We start from the raw sequence: 24,246 nt of genomic DNA on the forward strand, positions 1-24,246 counted from the left end.
TGACCCCTGACCTTGACCCGAGAATTTCAACTTTTGATGAAATGTATCCTCTGATGTGTCAGAGTTTGTGCAGGCTCCAATCAACAACTGGGTTTTGACATTTCGTGTGCAGCTTGTGTAGGCAGACTGTGGCCACTCAGTTCACCAGAAGGGGTCGCTGTTGAGTGGTGATACACAGTCATTCCCTTGCCAATGAGACAGCCAATAATGTTAGCCTGCTGCGTGGCACTGCTGACCACCACTGGCCACTACCACGGTCCGGATTTCACACCAAACCACAGGGCCGTCCATGCACTGTAACAGGGCCTGAACAGACACCAGAGTGTGGGGTCCAGTCATACACTGGAAAAGTGGCTCAATAGGATGAGCTAGCATTATTAGCATCCTAAAGATTTTTGACCAAGGATTAATGAAAAGGCTAGTCTAATGCATTCTCAGGCATACATGTTCAATTTGTATAGCGGACTACAGATTCCAGTGATGACGAGGCCACTGTTGACACACCGCTGAGGACTGAGGATGATGAAGAATACATTGTAAAAGATGTGACGCAATTTAACACCAAACATTTCTGTTGTGTATTTAAGCCTGTGTCTGTGTCAGTAGGAAAGTTAAAGGCCTTTTTCTTTTTTTTGATTGCCATATTGCGATGACTGTGTTCCACCACTGTTTATTGCTCAGAGGCTTCCAGCTAATTCCAATCAAAATAACAAACAACAAATGTTAAAGCCCCAGGGGCTACCACACAGGCCTCCGGCAGTCACTCAAATTAAGAGTGATAGATGACAAATGAGCACCTGATTGGTTACATATATTGCATTGCGAAGACAGACTATCACACCAGGCAGCGCAATCAAAGGACTGTCATTTGTGAGAGAGATGTCTTGGGATTACACTCATGCCCGCCTCCCTCCTACAGAGGAAGGTATTAGCGTAGCATGAAGGCTACGTGTGACCGAAGGAAGGTTTGCAGAAACCCTGGTGGATGAGTATGTCATAAGAACTGAGTTATTAAAATAGGTTTAGGCATTCGCATATGAGAGAAATTGAAACTGCTTAACTTCCAGCTTTGCTTTAATGAACAATTATCAGGGGACCGGGGATTGGCGTTCTCCGTAAAGCTCATAAACCCCAGTGGTTACTCGAGGTATTGCAGTTCAGTAAGCCTGTGGTGCCAAATTTCCCAATTGAAGTCCATTCAAAACTACAAATTCACCCTGGCCAAATTAAATTCTTTTGGACAGAATTTTTAAGCTCTAAAATTTCTTCCCACTGAACTAATTCCTCTCCCGGCACTGTTTTTTTTTTCTTCTGAGTCTCTCAGAAGAAGACATAAAATTTATTTAATTCCAATTTGGTCCGCATGGTTTTACATCACAGTGCGACTGCTTACACAGGCACACCCGGACATGAACAAGTATGAGGCTCTGATGACTCATGGATGTTTAAAATGGGTGAACTGAGAGTTGCCTGCACAGAACCACTGTATCAGAATACATAGAGTATTAAACTGCGATCTAGGATTATTAATCCACCGTCATTATTGTTTTGATTACATAATTATTTTAAGATTATTACTATTAATATTACTAATGAAAATGTCACCTGCCATAACTTTCTTGTGTCCATTGTTCATGGTGATGAATCATGAAAAATAAATAAGTAATAAAGCTGGCATATGTGGCTCTTATATTAAGATGCTATTATGCTGATTCCACCACATTATTCCGACTACATTGTCATTTTGACATTGGTACTAATAGTCAACTGTCATTAAAATGATATTAGTTGTAGTATTTCTGTCTTTGCATAATGATGGTGCTGATGATGACAGAGTAATCACATATGAAAAATAAACAGGCCAACATAAATACAAAATTAGAACAGCAATATTTAATTAGCTCTTACATTATTTTTCAGATGATGCCAAGGTGAAGTGGTGATGATGAAGATGACAAATGTGTCAATTACAAAAATGACAATTGTATGAATATAAAATAGTTCATAAAACTAATTTATCAACAGATTTTACCAATTATGTATTTATTATTTATTGGCTACCTCATAGTTAAATGCGCTCAGTAAGCGCAAAAATGTGCCTGTGTGCTGTGCTAAATCGACAACCAAGAATGAGTTCAAAGAGCCAGTCTCCACCGGTAAGTGCCCAATGGCTTTTTCTCAAACCGAGTCACAGACGATGTAAAAGGCCAATCAGATGACTAACTGGTAGAAGGAGATACACCCACAGCAGAGACAAATGTAAACACAAAACTTACGACAGGCACCGTAACAGCAGAACTAACATGGAACAAAGAGCTAACGGGGAATTACGTATTTAGCTATGTTGCGTCCAGTCTGGAAATGGATTCACGTGCCTGAATCACAGATCAGCTGCAACCAACACACACAGGCCATGCCCCTGAACCAGTGTTTTGAAAGCACAGGACTCTTAGTGACGTAAAGACTGTTTGATGGGGAAAAAAAGCTGAGACAATCCTACAATGTGATGAAAGGAAAAACTGTGGTGAGGATGAAATGCCTGAGCCAATATATCACTGAAGAAAGTTCATATTTCCCCCGTTCCTCGGTGTTTACATGCAGGCCTTCACGTATCTCCATGGAGACCAGGGGGACTCTCAAACTGAAGCTACCTACATCAATAGCATGGTTTGTCGGCACCAAAATGAATAGCATGCATGCTATGTTGGCACAGTCCTTTTCACTTCTGATGGTACAGTATATGCTCAAACACTGATGACCATGAGGTCAGACTGTATTTTAATGTGGTTGTTGTTTTCTCCCATCATATCTGACATTGTGTAAGTGTCAGTTGTTCTGAGCCCTCCTGTTTTCACTGAGACACTCACAGCTACTTTAGAAAGCAGTGCAACTGAAAGCACATGGATTCCTCCATATTAATGAATACAGTAGCGGCTATTTTTCCTCTCTGTAACCCAAACTGTGCACTGAAGTAGAGCTAAGCTAACACTAACCAGAATGCCCAGACAGCCAAAAACCTTACTGCAGTAAAGTGTTTTTCTACCACTGCCGAACTACAGAAATATTTCCCAAAAATAAAGGACAAATTATTCAGCTTTGCGGAGAAGGACAGTAAGTCAGTTTTTTCTTTTCAATTTTCAGTGTACTGGACATTCTTGTGCTGTATTTCACACTGCCCTGAATGACCTCAGAATGTTTGTGTGTGTGTGTGTGTGTGTGTGTATAAAGTTGCAAGAAAAAGTTTGTGAATTATTTGGATTTCTGCATTAATTAGATTTGGTCTGATCTTCATCTAAGTCACAATAGACTAACACAATCTGCTTCAACTAATCACTAACAAAAAATTGTACTTCATGTCAATACTGAATGCATAATTTAAACATTCACAGTCTAGGTTGGAAAAAGTAAGTGAACCTCTAGGCTGTGTTCCAATCAATCAGATGAGATTGGAGGTGTGGGTTGGAGGTGCCCTGTCCAATAAAAAAGTCACAAAAAGTTTGGTTACTGACAGAGTCTGCTCTGCATCTGTTTATGTGAACTATGCCTTGATCAAAATCATTTTCAGATGACCTTAGAAGGACTGTAGAGATGCATAAGCTGGCAAAGGCTACAGAAGTATTTCTAAAGGCCTGGGTATTCATCAATCCACAATAAGACGAAGTTTCCTACAAATGGAGGAAATTCAGTCTATTATTGTTACTTAAACCAGACCACATTTAATGAGTAATTAATGCAGAAATCCAGGTTATTCCAAAGGGTTCACAAACTTCTTCCAACCATGGTGATACCAGGAAGGGAATTAGGGGTGCCACCAGGGGGCAGCACCAGCCCTACAGAGTATGTGCTCTATAAGATGCCTGGCTTCCAGGTCTAGTGAGCGGAGCTTTTGAACAGTATTTGGGGGGCTGTAGTGTGCACAGTCTAGTGGGTTGGTGCCAGTTTTTGTTGTCATTTTTTCCTTTTCAGATGTTTGGTTGCCAGATTGATCTTATTGTGTTTCTCCTAAAGATTCCTATTTTGTTTTTTTGTTTTTGTTTTTTTTTTTTGGGGGGGGGGGGGCAATTAAAGGCAGTAAGCCAACACTTTTTTATTTTCCTGTCTGTTCTTTTGTTTGTTTGTTTGTTTTTTTAATGTTTTCTTGCCAACAGTTGATTTTTGTAAGCCTACGTTTGTGACATGTCTCAGCCTCATAATGCCTTCCTTGACTTTCATTACCACAACTCTGGTCCTCATGCTGACAAATGTCAATAAAGACTCCAAAGGCAATCAAAAGCCCAGGATCAAGACTAGATCCTGAAAGCATATTATACCTACACTAAGAAAGCAATTGAACACACCTCATTAATCAGAAACACCTGCGATGCCATTTGTCGCAAATATTATGATGCCCTGAAATGGAGGGGCTGTGTATAAAAAGTGTGGTCATTTCAACATAGTGAAACCAAAATGCATTAAAATACCCTTTAATAAAAGCTGAAAATCTGTACTTGTGTGAACTATTATACATTATGGAGCTCACATATATATTTATAATATTCAGCAGTGTCAGGAAGGGCGACAGGATCTGGTGCGCTGTCCTTTCAGCACCCCAGGTGTCTCAGTGGACAGCCCTGGGAGAGCTTCAGTACCTTGGACAGCACCACCTCCACTCACAGGCAGGGTACCAGCTGTAGCTCACTGCCAATCAGGACAGCTGATACCAGTTTCCTAATTACTGGGCTCTATAAAAGCCTAGGAAAGCGAGTCTTTCCTGATCATATGGCTACTGTGTCATGTTTGATTTGTAGAATCTGGAGCTTGTTCTGATTTCTTTTTTTGTGCGATAGTGTCTTTTTGTTGGGTATTTTTTGCAAATAATTTCTTTGAGTTCTTTGAATAGTTCCTTTAATATTTTCACCACGTGATTCAGTGGCTGCCCCAGCATCTAACATTAAGGTAATATATGAAATAACACTGTCTTACAGAAGAAAATCTACAAAAAAATCAATTATGATTGTGTTCTCAATTAAGAAAAGTTTCAATAAACCTTCATTTACCTTGCCAGGCAGTCAGAATCAACACTTTCAAACTGTTCTCTGAATGCTTGGATTAATTTATCTTGCGCAATTAATTATCATTATTTAGTAGTAATAACTAGAAAACTTTGCAGAGTCTCTTTGTGTTCCATTTTCCTTGGCAACTGAAGTTTGAAATTAATCAGGACTCATGCGCATGGCCCTAAATGAATTTTAGGAGTATCTGGCCTGTCCTCCTCAAAATGAGAAATGAAGACAAAGCCAGCTCTGCAATTAAAACCTCTTAAAAGGTTACCGAAAAGCCTTGAAAAGCAATATGTCGCTCTGAGAAATTGGCAATTGTGCAATTATGGAATTGGCATTGTGGTGGCCAATAGGTGGCACTAAAGTTGGTTATCCAGGCACTGCAGAAGATAACATTGAGACAAAAGGACAAAAAAAGACAAATCTGGTATTTGAAAAATATATATAGAGAATGTTTTTGTGCATGTTTTTGACTGGCCCAGACAAATGGACATTTTGCATTTTGGCTTATTTTTGATTGATATATAAATGACAAAGTAAATGAGTTACAAGTTGCATCAGGTTAGGTTTATCTCCTAATGTTAGATGCTGGGGCAGCCACTGAATCACGTGGTGCAAATATTAAGGGAACTATTCAAAGTTCTCCTTAAGTGAGGAGTAGATGATGGTTAGTTATGTCCTCATAATGTAAAACATTAGAATTGAAAAGACGTCATGTTTATTCACAACTAGACTGCTATCTGTGGACTGAGGACCTGAGGACTTTTTTGAAGGAGACCCTGCAGCTCCATGTGAATGCTGGAAAATGGCCTCTGTTGAAGATCTCTGAAGGAGAGCGGGAAAGCAGGGCGTGTTCTACAGGTAGGCCTTCATGGTCCCAAGCTCTACGGGCTTGAATGCATTATCTCTTATCTGTACAGCACTATTTGAAACACAGTGTATGTTCAATGATGGAGATGACTATGCTCTTCAATGACTATCGTTACATTTTTCTCATGATTTTATGGTCATTGCAAAAGGCATTTATTGGATAAAGACTGAAACATTTCATTGTCGCTACAAGGGTGCAGTATATCACAGAAAGGCTTAAAATTTGTCACATACCACTTCACAGATGACATTATATCTATGAAATAGATGCCATAGAATTTGCCATTGCCAATAGTGATTTGGCAATAGCAATTAAGACATCAATTTTGAAATAAAGGCCCATTTCTTTTGCTTATATTTTCTGTACAATTTAAAGTAACTGCCATTTTAACACCTGCTCTCTACAGCATCTACCACCATTGATGTTTTACTATGTGAGCTTATTGTGGGTGGTTTATTTCCTTTCACAATTCACCATTAGCATGGTGATTTTAATTATCTGTGAACTATGTGTTTTATTGCTGGTATTACAATGAGTGTAATGTCAGGGAACTATTAAACCTAACCTCAATAATATAAGAGGTTGAACGTCTTTGCATACATTACAATGTACTCTATCAGAAATTAACCTTGCACATTTCACTCTGCCTCAATTGACCGATTTGTGATCGTGATTCTATTACATGTGGTTGTAGATCAACTGATCCCACATTATTGTAACTAGCAATAGTTTACATGCTGCACTGGCATTGATCTTATCTAATTAAATCTCTGGAATTTACATTTTATGTTATCTAGAATCATGGCATGTAAAATCTTGGCAGAAAATATTTATACTTTAAAATTTAGTCTTTATGGAATTCAAAATGATTGGTAATTAACTATATCCAGTTTATCTGAAAATTCATTACTTCAAAATAAGTAATACCAACATCTACCAGCAGATGGGAGTGAAAGAGCATGGCAAGATTTCAGGAGATTCATGACTGTACTGACATGCTGCAGATACGCGAATATCATTTTCAGACTTTAATATTTAGTTGAAAAATGAAAACATTTTTTTTCCAGAGTTTTCCAGTTAGTTGGCATTTCATTTTTAGTTGGAAATTTTAATTTGTAATTAAAATAAGTTTACCTATAATTAACTCTTCATATGTATGAACTGCTGAATACATGCAGCATGTCTAATTATTTCATAATTGGTTCTCGGTCTCGGTATGCCATAGTGTGGTACACTGGTGGTTTCCTCAGAACCTGGGGGTCATGAATTTGTACCTTGTTAAACACAAATTCTGTACCCATATTGCCATGGCTCCTATGAAATGAACAGGAAATTGAAAAAGCAGTGAAACTACAGTATTGACCTTTCCTCTGGATTAGGACTTTACAGGGAAATATGGAAACGGTAGTGCTTCAGATCTGGGCCATGATGGTCTGTGATGGCTCTAAAATATACAGTGTGCTCCACGCTTTTGTCATCATGCGTGTGTAAATAAGAGTGGCTCATTTTTGCATTCTGTTTGAACATGTCCTCAGCTGAAAAGAGTTCTTGTGTGAATTCAAAGCAAATGAATGCATCACAACTCTAATTAGCATCGCACAGTGAAGAGAATAAGGGCCTGTTTTTTTTGGTTGCCTGTTCTTCTTCAAAGTGGCTTTCGTAACGGGCTTTATTAGCCATTGTGCGGATACATGGGGCCTCCGTCAGCCGCGGACACGTTTGGCTTTAATAAAAATTGATCGGCGCGGCGCAAGGGGCTTCGCTCAGACCAGACGGGCTTATTGAGTGAGAGAGGGGCCTCTCTCTCTGGTCAATGCCCCCAACTTCTCTCTTCACCTTCTGGCCGTCTCCTCTGATGGTTCACCATGACAACGCTTAAAAGGAGGGAGAATAAAGGGAAAGAAGAAAGGGCGCGCGCGGCGTCAACAGAAACGCCGAGGGTTCTGCCGGGATTCGGCCGAAAACGATTACTCCACGGGAGCGGCTCGAAATAAAGGAAGGGGCGCTTCTTAAAGGAACACTGTGAACGTTGTTTATGGATCATACAGTAATATTATAAAAATAAGACTTACGACGTGACACTGAAAGGAATAAGGATTAAATCTTATGCCAGCACTTTTTTTTAATGGAGAAATAATGTTGGCTTGTTACAGAAGTTTAAAATGAATGGAAGATACATCGCTTAAATTGCCTGGATGCAGAAGCTTTTCGTTTTTTCATGAAGTGTATACTGCATAAATAAATATTAGATATTACCTGTTTGTGAGAACATGCTCACACCCACCTACCTCTGCTGCTGTATGTATTCTATATCGTGTTTTCCTGCCCCTCCCTTTATGTGGAAAGCACCTGTATTTTCCTGGGTATGTGTAGGGATTCCTCCCATTTACTAGGTTTTTATTATACTGCAGCAGATCTAACTTGGAATACAAATCCCTTTTTCCTTTGGTACACATTCAGCATTGAATATTATTGTGCCAGTCGGGGCTGCCCAGCCTTATGTCAGTGGATCTACCGCCCTGTAGGTTTTCACTCCAACCCTAATTTGGCACACCTGATTCTACTAATTGGCAGCTCAACAAGATCTACCTGTTGAATGAGGTGTGGCTTTGTTAGAGCTGTAGTGAAAACCTGCAGGATGGTAGATCTCCTGGAACAGAGCTGGGTAGCCCTGGTCTAAGTCTTTTAGGTGTGCTATGCAAGCATCATTTGGAAATGCACTTGCTTTATGGACAAATGTGACCAGATCAAGGTGGCAATGGCTGTTCTTGTGCAAAATGGTTGTAACTGTGCAACGAATGTGCTGGAATTTCTTCTAAATTTGATTTGAACTTTGACTAACAATTAAAAGCAAGATTCGTAAAGTCAAAGATAAAAACAAAGGTTGGGTCATATAGTGGGAACAAGCACGCAGTTACTAGCGCAGCTTGAACAGAAACAGAATGCAAATAAAAAGTAATGATAAACATGCTCATTATGTACGAGAAGTCGATGTAATAAAATATGATCTGACAGATATGGCTTGTGCCAGGGCATCGCATTGTTTTGGATGTGCCAAAGTTCCTCTAATAGATGTGTGTGCGGCCATTTTTGGGGAGAGTAATTGTTATCATTGCTCCAATAAACAGCGGTGATGAATGGCAATTTAACAAGACATAGATTGAACAAGAGAGCCTTTTATAGTGCAGTAAAAATCTATATGGAACCGAGTGCGGGTACAGTGCCAGGCGGTGGGCTGCGTGCCCATCTCCTCCGTCAGCGGCAGGGTGGCACGCTGCCCGCTGCGGAATCAGGCCACCCGCTCTGCCCGTCCCGCGCGGAGGGGGACTGAGCGCTCCAGTGGTTCGGCCCGGCCCCAGTCCCAAACTCTGACCCACTTCACCGACCGCAAATTAAGCAGCCGCGCTCCTCTCTGGCGTTTGTGTGCTGTCCCGGGAGCGCTCCCAAAGCCTGCCTCGAGAATATAAATTTGGGATGAGTGTCAGGAAAACCTTTTAAAAAGTGTTAACTTTTGAGATCAAGACTTGCTCTTTACCTACACTGTGTGAACTTGGGGCGCTGGCTGACCTGAGATCAGTCCAGTTCCTTGGGCCAAAATGGTGAATGGTGGGTGCGTTCTTATTGCCTTACTCCTCATACGCTATCAGTATGTATTATCCATGTGATCATGAGTCTGTCTACTTCAGTTATGTTGTATTTGTTCCACATTGTATTAATGACATGTTTAAAAAAAAAAGAAACAACACCTTGGTATATACTTTAAGACAAACCTGTACCTTGCAAAGCATTCTGGGAAAACCAGAAGCATTTTATTTTGAGTTGCTGGCCTTAAATCGCCCTGTTCAATCGACACGCCTCCTATGTGTTTGGGATGGGGACGGATTTGTCTTCCCGGCTCAGAACCATCCCCCGCTCTGTAACTACCTGTCATTGAAGTGTCTCGCAGTTCAGATCCATTCAACTTCATTTTGGCTCTAATGGGTTTGCACTCTGCTTAGTGGTCTGATTAAATGGAGGTAAAAGGAGAGAACCTTGCACTAGATGGAAAAGGAAATTAATGTAATTGGAAATGTAAGCCAATTGCAGTATTTCTCACTCTAGCCTTCCTCTTGTTTCCAATAGCTGATGCTATACTTTGACCCACACACAAAGGACAGCCAGCAGTGTCCTCATGAAATATTCAATAAGGCAAATTAAAAGTCTAATTGTCTCCTTGGCCGCGGTGACTCTGGATGTCCAGGGATGGGGATTTAATGACTAACAGAAATGTCGCCATCGTGTGTCTAGTTATGAAACTCCTAGGTAGTAACAGAAAATGACTGTGTTGGTTTGGTTCTTTAGCCCTTCAAACATCTGGTGGTCAAAAAGAATGATATTTACGGCTGAGGAGTCTGGTGCCAGACAACACGGACATAAAAAGTTGATATTTGTTGAAACTGGCATACAAGGCAATTCAAAACACGAACTTACTCTCTTCTTGCAGTGTTCACTTAAAGAATTTGATTGTTTAGCCCAAACATTTTCATCAAGCTATATTATTGTGGTCAGAACCTCACTCTGATTTCAAATTTTAACCCTTGACCTTGACATTGACCTTGCTTAACCTCCCATTTGCATTTGCCTCTGTTAGCCTGCGAATCACTGTAGCAAGACCTTGAGTATTCCCATAATACAGACACAGAATACATACTCTTTGAGAAGGTATATAGGTTTACTTCGCTGTAGAAGTGAATGCTGAATGTGCTTGACCGAGCTGTGCTTTTTATTTTCACCAGTAGAGGGCAGCCTGCCTTACCGTGGCCCGTTTGTTCCTTGCTTCTCTTTACTTCGTGGTAGATATTGCACTTATTCATTGAATTTTAAAGTTCTGTATCTCATACACTCAATGAACAATATGCAAAGAGCTAGTGAAGATGCCGAGATACCTTCCATTAAATCTCACAATGTCGTCGTTTTTATCACCTTTACTGGTAATGAAAGCACTTTAATATCTCGGTTGTTTCTCTACCTCATGGAAGGATGTTGAAAGGAAATAATATTAAAATGTGCAGCCTAGCAATGTTTTTTTTTTTTTTTTTTTTTCTACAATTTATTTTTTATTACTGTTCATCTTAACTCAAAATAGTCCAGGTACAGTTCTCAGACATTATGTATTTTGGTACTCTACTACTTATTTCCCTCTGTGGAATCTACCCACATACTAGAAAAGTGGAAATGATGTCCACTTATGTTTTATCAGTGAGTAACAATAATGAAGATAATCACGCATCCATGCCCCTTTTTTCACCCAAGATTCTTTTGTAAAAGAGGGGGGATTTTATGATTATTAGTCTCTGCAAAATTGCTGCCCTACTTCTGCAGACGGCACTACAGGATGATATTTGTAGCATGTTGGCGTGTCTGTCATTTATGCTACAAACTCAAATGTGGTTTCTTAATTCATCAGTAATCAGTAAAAATAATCAGTCAGCATAATTACTTTATGGGCCAGCTGTATTGCTGCTGTAAGTGCTACATTTTATACGGATCAATTAATAATCTGTTTGATAAAGCGGCAGTAATTATTGCTATTTATATAGATTCTTATCATCGTGATTCATCATCTTTAATGTCTAATCTAAATGTATGGTGTGATTTGAACACCCTGTTGTTTTTCATTTGTGTGGTTGAGCGCATGTGAGATTTTCCCTAATTACAGTGCACTTAATCACTTGGCAGGAAAGACGGCCTCGGATCAGAAGCTTCAAACAGGGGTGGGGGGGCTTCCATTTCCTGTCCCCTTGTCTTGGCTCATTAAAACACTTTTGAGATCCATTATATAAGTCCCCAGTAATTTGGTTCTATGTTTAAAAGAAGAAAGAAAGAAAGAAAGAAGGAAAAAACAGCCTGGTCTTGTTTGGAACAACTGGCTCCTGAGAGAGAATAATCAGGTCTTCAGTGTAATTCGATTTATTTTAGCTCCACTGCACCGTCCCAAACTTTGGGTAACTCATTTAAGAAAGTTTTCCTCTTTCATTCCACTGTTGTTAGCGAGCACGGCTGGGGGAAGAGGAAGAGGAAGAGGCTGTGGGTCTGCTGCTCTGCTTCAGACCCCACACGCCGGCCTTCCTCTTCACTGCTCTGTTTACCCAGCAGGCTTTCCCAGGGCTTCTCCTCGCTGTCCTACATAGCAGCGTTAGTCAGGAGCACCGAGCGATGTAAGGGCTGTGATTCGTCAGCGAGCTGCGAGGCGGTGATTGGCGTAAACCTCGGGGGGTCAGGGCGGGTCCCTGGGTGGCCGCGGCCGGGCGGACCCTTGCCGACGCGCCGGCATCGACCCCCCGGGTCGTCCTGGCGAGAGGTGAAGGGCGTGGCGTCCCATGAGCCTCCTCTGTGTGAGACCTCAGTGGTGGCCGGCAGTGTGGTCGAGGCTTGGAAAGGCTGGAGGTTCGATCCCCGGGTGGGACAGTCGAGCATAGGTACCTTAATTTTATCAGTCAATACCCAGCTCTGTGGATATTAATAATACACACCATTCTTGGTATGGAGCGCACCTTCCACAAGCAGAGAACATGAAAATACTGTTCCTGTCATGCCAAACCAGTGGATAATAATGGCCTACATTAATACACAAATGGATACAATTTGTGATATATAGAAATGTAAGGCATACAAAGTTATAAGGATAGTGCTCTCTGCAAAAGAAATAACTGCAGCACTCTATGGTTAGATCAGCGCACCAGAGACCGTGACATCAGAGGGTGTTCATAATAAGATGACGTATCTTTTGAGAACGCGCAGCCAAGCATTCGCCGCTTAATTGATCGGCTCTAAAATATTGTTTGAGTACCCAACGGAACGGTAATCGCTACGAGCTCGCCGAAGTGATTTCATTTGCTCTTCAGATGGTGAGAGGAGAAAATCAATCCCGTTCGCCATCGCGCTATTCTCAGGCGTCCGTTGCTTTTAAAGACTGTCTGTGATATCAGCGGGCAATCGACTGTGTGCCATTCACAGTGTGAAGGAATGAGACTAGGGCAGCCTTCACTTTCCTTTAGTCTCATTTGAGACTGTGAGAGATGGAGAGAGAGGGAGACGGAGAGAGAGTGACAGGCAGACAATTGGGCAATCAATTCAGGAGTAAGCAGCTAAAACTGAGCTCCTGAACATCCCCAATTATTTCTTATTTTCACATTAGAAATGTTTATATTTGTTCATGAATATATAAATATATATAATCAAAGAGAACAAACTGGACCCAAAATAAAAGTGGAGATAAAAGTAAAGTGGAGGGGGAGTTAAAATTAAAGACTAAAGTGGAGTGCTATCTGTTAACTGATCTGCTATCTGAAGACAGAACAAATACTATCGGGGGAAATGGAGGTATGTTTTTAGATTGTTACAAGGGAAAAGATAAAAGAAAACCGAGAAGGCAATATTAATATTAAGGGGACTAAAACCTGATTTAAATAAGAAAGAAGTGGAGTGATCTGTTAGCTGGCCTGCATGCTGAAGACACAGCAAGTGATGGTCTTTTCTGGAAGGGGGTGGGGGTGGGGGGGGTGAGCGTAGGGGTGGGGGGGTGGGGGGGATTAGCACATGTTCACAGATTCCACAGACATCTACAGAGAGGGACTGTAATGCAGGTGTGGATCACACCATCCTTCAGTGGAACACATTTATGCCCCATGCAGAAAGTTCTAATATGACACACCATCTAAACTCACCACTTCCTTTCCCCGATTGCAACAGAAACCGTACAATGGCTCAAAAATAATTACGCTACGGCATTGAGACTACTGGTGATTCACTGTGTAACACGGGAGATTAAAGAAAGGAAGAAACAAACCGAACTGTCATTGACTCTTGTTCTAGTAGATGAAATGCGTTGTGTTGGATAGGTCCCTTGTATATACGCCTCCACAGAGGCCCTGATGTGTGGAGAGTGAATGAATAGAGAAGTCTCATAGCGCAGTGTGTAGCCTCGATGTATTGTCAGTACGGATTATTTCCAAGAAGATGCTCTGGTCTACTTTGTTATGAGTTCAGCCTGCAGATCCTTAATGATGTTGAGTGATGCTATGCAAATAGAGCACTGCTGTCTCCGTGGAAGAACTGCAGCATGTGCTTCGGCAGAGATGTAAGATTTAGTACAATGTATCAAAGTATGGTAGGGGTTTCTAAACAAACGAACAAGCTTACATCACCCTTACACATCATGTACATTCCTCATGCTCTGCTTGTCAGAGCTGAAACACTGTTAGCCAATGCAATGGCAGGGAGAATGACCTTTGCTGATTAATAAAATGGTATTGTTTAATCCAGCATTTCTAGAAATTAGGATTTTGCTGATTTTTTTTTAAAAATTGTATTTTTTTTTTATTTTATTTTTTTGCACTGTTTTTGTAAACTGCGGTTACATCTGAAAGAACTGTATGAAAATTTTTGTAGGAACTGAAGGAAGTAAGCAGTTAAGTTAGGCTTTCACACCAAACCCCCATGCACATTTGAACTCTGACACTTCATACACCTCTTTCTCTAGAAAGTTCTCTAGAAATACCCCATGTTTATTTCGAGGAATAAAGGAGAATGATGGACACCACACTCTCACACAAATATTTCCTATTCTAGCTATTTTTCCTATTTCCTATTTACTATTTCCTGACTACACAGTTGGTACTTTAACATTCTCATTTGCTTGCCTACACAGGCACAGTAGCTGTGATAGAACACCTCATCATTATACTGAAATGGATGAGAAGTCATTACAGTGTCAACCTAGGGAAATAGGTGGGTAATGTAGTGCCAGTGTGTTGTGTGGCCAACAACTCCTATGGAGTTGGGGAGGGGGGTGCCCACACCCCCCCTCAGATTTTTTTCACTGGGCACAACATCCCTAATCTTTGCAATAAATTCCCAGGCATCTTTCCCCAAAGAGAGTATGTCTGGCTAGCATCCCACCTTACAGAGCAAAGCTCCAACAGAATCGCGCTGCTTTCTCCTGGCGCTGTAGACTGAATTCCAGCAGGCCCTGATTAAAGGATCTGCCCCCAGTGGCCGTCCAGCACTGTTTCCAGCTGGTGCTGCTGGGATATTTTGCTTACCCAGTGCTAATCATACCCAGGTCCTCTGGCTTCAGCTGCTGAGTATAGCACAGATACAGTCGGCTATTCTAGCTGGTATTTTTATATTATATATAAATATCTGTGGTGTGAATTGGAAGAGCGTGTGGCAGCTTGAATCCTGTATGTGCTCAGAGGGAGTAAAGTATTCAAGGCCAGCCCCTGAGGAGATACTGTACAGTACATATAGCAAGTTCTTGTATTTGTGGACCAGGGCCCTTCCCAGGGTAATTAGACAGCTCTGTTGCTTCCTGATTTAACGATGTATCATTCTGTCAGTGCTGCTCTGCCCTCGCCAAGACAGGGTAATTAATGCGTGAGTTTGTTCATCGAAACACCCCGTCGCTTGCCACTGTACCGCTTCACTGGTGGTGACTAAAATATTACTGTGAGCAGTAGAAGATGTATTCACTCAGATGGTGATGTAGAGTAAATGTGGTCAATCTGAATATGGCGTGTGTGTGTGTGTGTGTGTGTGTGTACATTTGTACACACATGTCATTTCTGTGTAGGTGTGTGCTTGTGTATGTGGCCATGCAAGCAATTGTGCATATGTGTTTGTTGATGTGGAAAGGGCACTGTTTTTTCAGACTGTTGGAGAAACAACCGTGTCTTGTCAGTCTGGATGGAGCAGAGTGTAGCCATGGTGCATATGGTGTGTTTGGAGGGGGCACAACAGCCGTCTGGCTTTGAATGTGGCCCTCTGAAAGATAACCAATGAGCTTACAGTGAGAGAGGAACAGGAACAGTCCCGCCATACGTCGGCAGAGAACAGCCAATGTAACGGGCAGCAGTGTAGTGTAATGGGTAAAAGAACAGGTCTTCTAACCTAAAGGTCGCAGGTTCGATTCCCATGTAGGACACTGCCGTTGTACCCTTGAGCAAGGTACTTGACCTGAATTGCTTCAGTATATATCTAGCTGTATAAATGGATGCTACGTAAAATGTTGTGTAAGTCGCTCTGGATAAGAGTGGCTGCTAAATCTCTAATGTAATGTAACACAGGAGCCTGTGCTGTGGGCAGGCCGCTGATCTCAGTGTGCTGTGGTCACCGAGAGCAAATGGACAGCCCAGAGACAGTGGGAGGCGGATATTGAGCAGAGTAAGGGTCTGTAGATTGATGTTGCCTGTTCACAGGGGAATAAATGTCAGGCTGACTTGGGAGGGGGGTGGTCATTGGGGTCAATGCCAAAATTTGACATGTATGAAGACTGTTTTCAGAAAATCCATAAACAAACATGTCACAGGTAATAGAGACTGATGCCTTTTCTGCCTTGATTGTTTTAGATGTATTTTACTGGAGGTCCTCCAGATGGAAAAAAAGGAAAGTACAGTATATCACGCACATGCAGCACATGCATGGCTCAGCATTAGAGCGGTTTCTTAAACTTCGACACGAACACTGTGGAGCTGACCCCACTCAGACAAGTTCACGCCAATTCCCGCGGCCGTCAGTAAATCGGCGGATCTCGGGCTCCTGATTGCAGCTGTTCGGGGGTGTCAGGGTCAGCCAGGAGGGTGGAGGGGGTGGGCGGGGGTTGAGTGGAGGAGGGGTGAGAGCACCATGAAAGTAGAGCTGAATGTTAACCCCGCCTGAGAGGAGAAAGTCCTTCGTCGTGTGATCAGCACGTAGGAGTCGCAGAACGGGCGAGGGGTGGCTGTCTCCCCAAAAGCTTGTCCTGTGTCCCCCATAACCCAGCGTTCCCTCAGACAGCTACAGTTCCCCTGTAGAACGGTGGAAGATAAGAGTGTCAGCTAGGGCAAGGGAGTAAATACGATACTGAACCCATATTTAAATGAGAACCTGGGGACCCAATGCTGTGGGGGCGTAGTCATCAACAACATCCTCTCAAGCACCCCCCCCCCCACCTTTTTCATTTGTCTGTCTTGTCAGGTTAAATGTGTTACAGTCAATAGGATTTTTAAAGACAAGCATTAGCAGAGCCTCCAGTCTGGCTCAGCACCTGTCACAGCAGGAAGAGAGAGTCTTTGCTCATTGTAGAGTAATAACCCCATTTTCAGCATCTATAAAAGCCTTCAATACAAATGAATTGATACAACGCATTTACACATAGCAGATTGGGTCACTACACACACTAATACAATTTATTTTGTTTTCAGGCAGTACCTAATATAATGGACTATGTAGGGTTGCAGAACAGCCCTGCACTTTCACACAGAACAGCCCTGCGCTCTCACACACAGAACAGCCCTGCGCTCTCACACACAGAACAGCCCTGCGCTCTCACACACAGAACAGCCCTGCGCTCTCACACACAGAGAACAGCCCTGCGCCCTCACACACAGAACAGCCCTGCGCACTCACAGAGAACAGCCCTGCACTCTCACACAGAACAGCCCTGCGCTCTCACAGAGAACAGCCCTGCGCTCTCACACAGAACAGCCCTGCGCTCACACCGAGAACAGCCCTGCGCTCTCACACACAGAACAGCCCTGCGCTCTCACACACAGAACAGCCCTGCGCTCTCACACACAGAACAGCCCTGCGCTCTCACACAGAGAACAGCCCTGCGCTCTACACACAGAACAACCCTGCGCTCTCACACACAGAACAGCCCTGCGCTCACACACAGAACAGCCCTGCGCTCTCACACACGAGAACAGCCCTGCGCTCTCACACACAGAACAGCCCTGCGCTCTCACACACAGAACAGCCCTGCGCTCTCACACAGAGAACAGCCCTGCGCTCTCACACAGAGAACAGCCCTGCGCTCTCACACAGAACAGCCCTGCGCTCACACACAGAACAGCCCTGCGCTCTCACACACAGAACAGCCCTGCGCTCTCACACACAGAACAGCCCTGCGCTCTCACACACAGAACAGCCCTGCGCTCTCACACACAGAACAGCCCTGCGCTCTCACACACAGAACAGCCCTGCGCTCTCACACACAGAACAGCCCTGCGCTCTCACACACAGAACAGCCCTGCGCTCTCACACACAGAACAGCCCTGCGCTCTCACACACAGAACAGCCCTGCGCTCTCACACACAGAACAGCCCTGCGCTCTCACACACAGAACAGCCCTGCGCTCTCACACACAGAACAGCCCTGCGCTCTCACACACAGAACAGCCCTGCGCTCTCACACACAGAACAGCCCTGCGCTCTCACACACAGAACAGCCCTGCGCTCTCACACACAGAACAGCCCTGCGCTCTCACACACAGAACAGCCCTGCGCTCTCACACACAGAACAGCCCTGCGCCTCACACACAGAACAGCCCTGCGCCCTCACACACAGAACAGCCCTGCGCTCCCACACACAGAACAGCCCTGCGCCCTCACACACAGAACACCTGCGCTCTCACACACAGAACAGCCCTGCGCTCTCACACACAGAACAGCCCTGCGCTCTCACACACAGAACAGCCCTGCGCTCTCACACACAGAACAGCCCTGCGCTCTCCACACAGAACAGCCTGCGCTCTCACACACAGAACAGCCCTGCGCTCTCACACCAGAACAAGCCCTGCGCTCTCACACACAGAACAGCCCTGCGCTCTCACACACAGAACAGCCCTGCGCTCTCACACAACACGAGAACAGCCCTGCGCTCTCACACACAGAACAGCCCTGCGCTCGCACACACAGAACAGCCCTGCCTCTCACACACAGAACAGCCCTGCGCTCGCACACAGAACAGCCCTGCGCCCTCACACACAGAACAGCCCTGCGCTCTCACACAGAACAGCCCTGCGCCCTCACACACAGAACAGCCCTGCGCTCTCACACACAGAACAGCCCTGCGCTCTCACACACAGAACAGCCCTGCGCTCTCACACAGAACAGCCCTGCGCTCTCACACACAGAACAGCCCTGCGCTCTCACACACAGAACAGCCCGCGCTCTCACACACAGAACAGCCCAGCGCTCTCACACACAGAACAGCCCTGCGCTCTCACACACAGAACAGCCCTGCGCTCTCACACACAGACAACCCTGCGCTCTCACACACAGAACAGCCCTGCGCTCTCACACACAGAGAACAGCCCTGCGCTCTCACACACAGAGAACAGCCCTGCGCTCTCACACACAGAGAACAGCCCTGCGCTCTCACACACAGAGAACAGCCCTGCGCTCTCACACAGAACAGCCCTGCGCTCTCACACACAGAACAGCCCTGCGCTCTCACACACAGAACAGCCCTGCGCTCTCACACACAGAACAGCCCTGCGCTCTCACACACAGAGAACAGCCCTGCGCTCTCACACACAGAACAGCCTGCGCTCTCACACACACGAACAGCCCTGCGCTCTCACACACACAGAACAGCCCTGCGCTCTCACACACACAGAACAGCCCTGCGCTCTCACACACAGAACAGCCCTGCGCTCTCACACAGAGAACAGCCCTGCGCTCTCACACACAGAACAGCCCTGCGCTCTCACACACAGAACAGCCCTGCGCTCTCACACACAGAACAGCCCTGCGCTCACACACACAGAACAGCCCTGCGCTCTCACACACAGAACAGCCCTGCGCTCTCACACAGAACAGCCCTGCGCTCTCACACACAGAACAACCCTGCGCTCTCACACACAGAACAGCCCTGCGCTCTCACACACAGAGAACAGCCCTGCGCTCTCACACAGAACAGCCCTGCGCCCTCACACACACAGAACAGCCCTGCGCCCTCACACACAGAGAACAGCCCTGCGCTCTCACACACAGAGAACAGCCCTGCGCTCTCACACAGAACAGCCCTGCGCTCTCACACACAGATCAGCCCTGCGCACTCACACACAGAACAGCCCTGCGCTCTCACACACAGAACAGCCCTGCGCTCTCACACACAGAACAGCCCTGCACTCTCACACACACAGAACAGCCCTGCGCTCTCACACACACAGAACAGCCCTGCGCTCTCACACACACAGAACAGCCCTGCGCTCTCACACACACAGAACAGCCCTGCGCTCTCACACAGAGAACAGCCCTGCGCTCTCACACACAGAACAGCCCTGCGCTCTCACACACAGAACAGCCCTGCGCTCTCACACACAGAACAGCCCTGCGCTCACACACACAGAACAGCCCTGCGCTCTCACACACAGAACAGCCCTGCGCTCTCACACAGAACAGCCCTGCACTCTCACACAGAACAGCCCTGCGCTCTCACACACAGACCAGCCCAGCACACATGCCCATGCCTCGGATCGTTAAACATACGCCTCTACCTCCCGAAGGCCGTGGAGCTGGCCTTAGTGTTTATCGCTGCACAGACAGCTGTCTGCTACTGAATGGCTGCCAGAGGCCCAAATGACAGAGCTCACAATGTCAAACGCAAACACACCGTAATTACCTCCCATCTGTCCCGCAGAGGTTGCATCTAATTTTTCAATCATATTTGGGGAAGGGGGTCGGGGGGGCTTGGGGGTTGGGCCAGGGGTGGCCCGTTTGCCTTTAAACGTAGCGCCCCCTCCATCCGTCGTTTGGTTTGTTTGAGGACCTTGCCCTCGCCGATGACATCATCTACTCCCGTACGACTGAAAGTCAGCCCCTGGCACTGCACCGACGGGGTGAAAGGTGAATTGTATGGGCGGACATGTGGCAGCGCGACGTACAAAAAGGCAAATGGCGAACGTCCCCGGGGTTTCTGGCTCCGCCCCCATGCCCGCCTGGAGCTCGGCTTCCTTTCCAGCGCGTGGATTACCGTCAATTACCCCGCCGAGCAGACGCACCGGTTGCCACGGAGATCTCCCAGAGCCCACATTACCTTTTTTGAGCTTTATGAACCTGGTCAGTGCCATGGCTGGCCTACTCTCCCCCCCTCCCCCCTCTCACTTCACCCCCTAAGGGTAATGGCAGGGCTGAGAGTGGGGGTTGGCAGGGGGGAGGTGGGGGATGTCCTGTATCATGCCAGGACCACAGCAGCTTTTTTTATTGTTCCAAATGCTGTTTGTCAAATTTAAACAGAGACACCTCCTCCTCTATTACCGGATATGACAACCACTTTAATAGGAACACGTTATGCTAATTACCAGAACACATTCCAGTAATGTAAGCAAGTGTCCTGAGGCATTATTATGAAGTCTGGACACTCTCTAAATTAATTTTTACAAGGCTTCGATTCGGCAGCAACCACAAACATAACAAGCATTTCCATTATTTTCTTAGGAAATTGCTCATCAATTAGAGGAGGAAGTGCAGGCAATGGATTTTTCAAAACATTTGCAATCAAGATGAATGATTCTCTCAGTCAAGCAACACAGATAATGTTCACTTCCCTGAGCTGAATCTCAGTGTACTACAGCTACAGGTAAAATGGACGAGCATAAATTAACTTTGTAACGGTTGCATTTTCATTGTTACAACCTAGTTACTAGATTACAACATATATGTGCCTCATTTTCAGTTAAAAAAATGTGTTTATTAAATCTTCAAGACCCAAAATGTTTATTGTTCTAGCGAACCTAATGAAATTTGATGCACTCGGACCCCTGCTAGTGTCCGATTCCAATGACACCATTTCCATTCATGATCAGGATTAGCATAACTGCACCATTGTTAATTCTTCTTACTGTTCAGACAGAAATGCCTTGTGCACTGATTTCCATACCCTCTTTGGGCATTTATGAAATCAACTCTCCCTTTTATGCTTTATCGCTCCCTTTCATACCATGACCTTGACAAACTGTGCTTGTAAAGAAAATAATTCTTCCTTTCAATTGTTTGCAATTGTTTCAAAGTCAAGGACCAATATTGAATCCCAGTTCGTCTTCCTCTCTTCCTTTTCTTTATTCACACACAAATGCGCACACACACACACACACACACACACACACACGATTTATTGCCCTCTTTTGAGCCCTGGATCCTGAAGGCGGGCTCTGAGTAGTGTGCCCTGGGTGACGATCTGCTCACGGACGGCTCTCTCTCCCCCGGCTGTTCTCTCTCTCCCCCAGCCATTCTCTCTCTCTCTCCCGGCTGTTCTCTCTCTCTCCCAGCCTTTCTCTCTCTCCCCCAGCCATTCTCTCTCTCTCCCGGCCTTTCTCTATCTCCCCCGGGCTTTCTTTAAGGTCAGGTTTACATCACATACAGTATGACTTCAACCTCGGAAGCGTCATCGAAAGTAAACATTCTAATCCTGCCGCTGATTGCAGAGAAAGTGCTTCCGGGGACTGCGTCTGTGGTGACGTTGGAAGTAAGACTGCGCGTGCACACACACACACACACATAAGCACACGCATGCGCACACACATGTGCGTATACATACGCATGCATGCACATGCAAGCATACACTCATAAGCAAATACAGAAACCCATAGGTACACGCACTTGCATATACACAAATGCTCACATATACTTTACGCATGTGGAACTGGAGCTTTCTGAGTTAAACACTTTGTTTGGTGACATGCAAATAATTAAACCTGTAGCCTACAGGTACTCTTCTGTGGCCAATGACAAGTACGAGTGACAGTTTTTTTTTTTTCTTCAGTGATGTAGGCTCTGCTCAATTGGATGCAAGCCTCGTGGCATCAATTGGGAGATCGGAGTAAGAAGAAGCAACCAATCAGAAAAACAGCCAAAAAAAAAAAAAAGTGGCCGGCTAGAAATATGTTCAGCTATCCAGCCAGCAGAACGCTAATACAGGGGCTACCGCTTGGAGCCAGCAGGGGGCCCCCAAGTCTCTGGGGCCCCATACAGCCGTGTGGTTTACGTGGTGTCGGAGCCCACCTCTGTATCTCCTCCAGAGGGAGAGGAGAAGGGGGCAGGGCTTGCTGACTCCGGGCCCTCAGGTGCGCGCAGGGAGGTCTGCCAGCACAACAGAGACGGGCTGGGGTGAACAGCCCGTTACCGTTTCTGCTGTGTTGCAGTTGGGTGCAGTAGAGAGAGAAGGTAATTGATTGTCTCTCCACCCACAGATAAGAATATAACCACTGCTTCAACATACCAGCCAGCCTTACAGCCCCCACCCCCAATTATTTTTATGTAAATAATGCAGAAGTAAACATTGTATGCAAACAGTGTGCTTGCTGTTTAACATGTGCTTTTCATTTTTTAATTAAAAAAAAAACCCCTGAAACTTAATTTCAACGTTGATTACCTCTTCCGCCTGTCAGAGGGCAGCGGCCTCGGGCGCTAAGGCAGATGGGAAGGAAAGGCCCCGCGGCGTGACGACCCAACCGCGTCACGCGAGCCTCGCGGCCCACCGCGAGCCGCACGCAAGCAGGATTCAGTCAGAGTTTGTCCTCAACTCTGTGAGGAGAGAACGCTAACAGCGCGTACTGACTATCCTTACCACAGAGCATTATATTAAACTGTCTTCTGCTATCTTGCTAATCCTAGCTTCCTAACCAACCGTTATCACCGGCAAATTAAATGTTGAAATATCACACGAGAAGTTTTTGTCTTGAGAAACTGCAGTCGAAAGGGTATTGCTTAACATGGCTGGGTACCTCAGGAAACAAATCTGTCATGACTAGCTAATAAAAGAGCAGATAAAAACGCTGTGGCTGAGCACCGTGTAGATGTGCGGGGTCCCACTGTCTCGTCTGCGGTGTGCCTGTGCTGGACCTGTCTGGCCTCCTCCGTATTTTTAAAGAGAGATAAAGTGCAGAAGCCCCTTCTCTCTGTGGTCATAATTGCTTTCTTCTTCCAGCTGGGTTTTGGCACGTGATTTATACTGTACTGAGCCTCCCAGCATGGTAGTGCACCATCAGCTTCTCTCTCCCCCCCCCCATGCACACCCATACACACACACACATGCATGTGCACAGACTCACACACACGCATGTGCTGACACACTCGCATGCACACACACACACACACACACACACACACACAGACCCCACATATACATACATGCTACATACATACTGTGAGTGTGCGTATACCTCTGTGTGCTTGACCATATGAAACAAACAGAAACTACATATTAATTTTCAATAAAAAATAAAAAAAATCTAGAATGCACAATATTTGCTGTAATCACATATGCATAATTATTTCATTATTAGGTTTAGTCATTATTGGGACCCATTAGACAGATGGGGAATGGGGATAGGTATAACATAGCTGGGTGTAAAATGACCATATGGTGTGTGTGTGTGTGTGTGCCTGTGCACGTGAGTGTGTGTGTGTGCGTATGCATCATCATAGTAGGTACCTTTTAAAAATCTGTTAAAAGAGAGGTTATAATAAAACCTAAGTGATTATAAGTTCTTATATGGAAACAGAATTCATTTAAACCATTAGTGTCTGCAAT

General features: G+C 44.9%; 1 long non-coding RNA gene across 8 annotated transcripts in view; it reads left to right on the forward strand.

Annotated features, from left to right (window-relative positions):
• The first annotated feature begins 4,768 nt into the window (after nt 1-4,768).
• The window catches only part of LOC135244847 (uncharacterized), a 94,007-nt gene continuing 74,529 nt past the window's right edge, over nt 4,769-24,246 (forward strand). For 6 of the 8 annotated variants that reach the window (XR_010327070.1, XR_010327069.1, XR_010327071.1 and 3 more), the window contains exons 1-2: nt 4,769-4,935; nt 5,772-5,900. This is a non-coding gene — a long non-coding RNA (uncharacterized LOC135244847). Of the gene's footprint in view, nt 4,936-5,771; nt 5,901-21,152; nt 21,311-23,101; nt 23,184-24,246 lie in introns of those variants that run through there. The other 2 variants (XR_010327072.1, XR_010327076.1) reach the window with 2 other exon arrangements.

The sequence above is a fragment of the Anguilla rostrata genome, chromosome 18, assembly GCF_018555375.3.
Source record: "Anguilla rostrata isolate EN2019 chromosome 18, ASM1855537v3, whole genome shotgun sequence".
Classification (NCBI taxonomy): domain Eukaryota; kingdom Metazoa; phylum Chordata; class Actinopteri; order Anguilliformes; family Anguillidae; genus Anguilla; species Anguilla rostrata.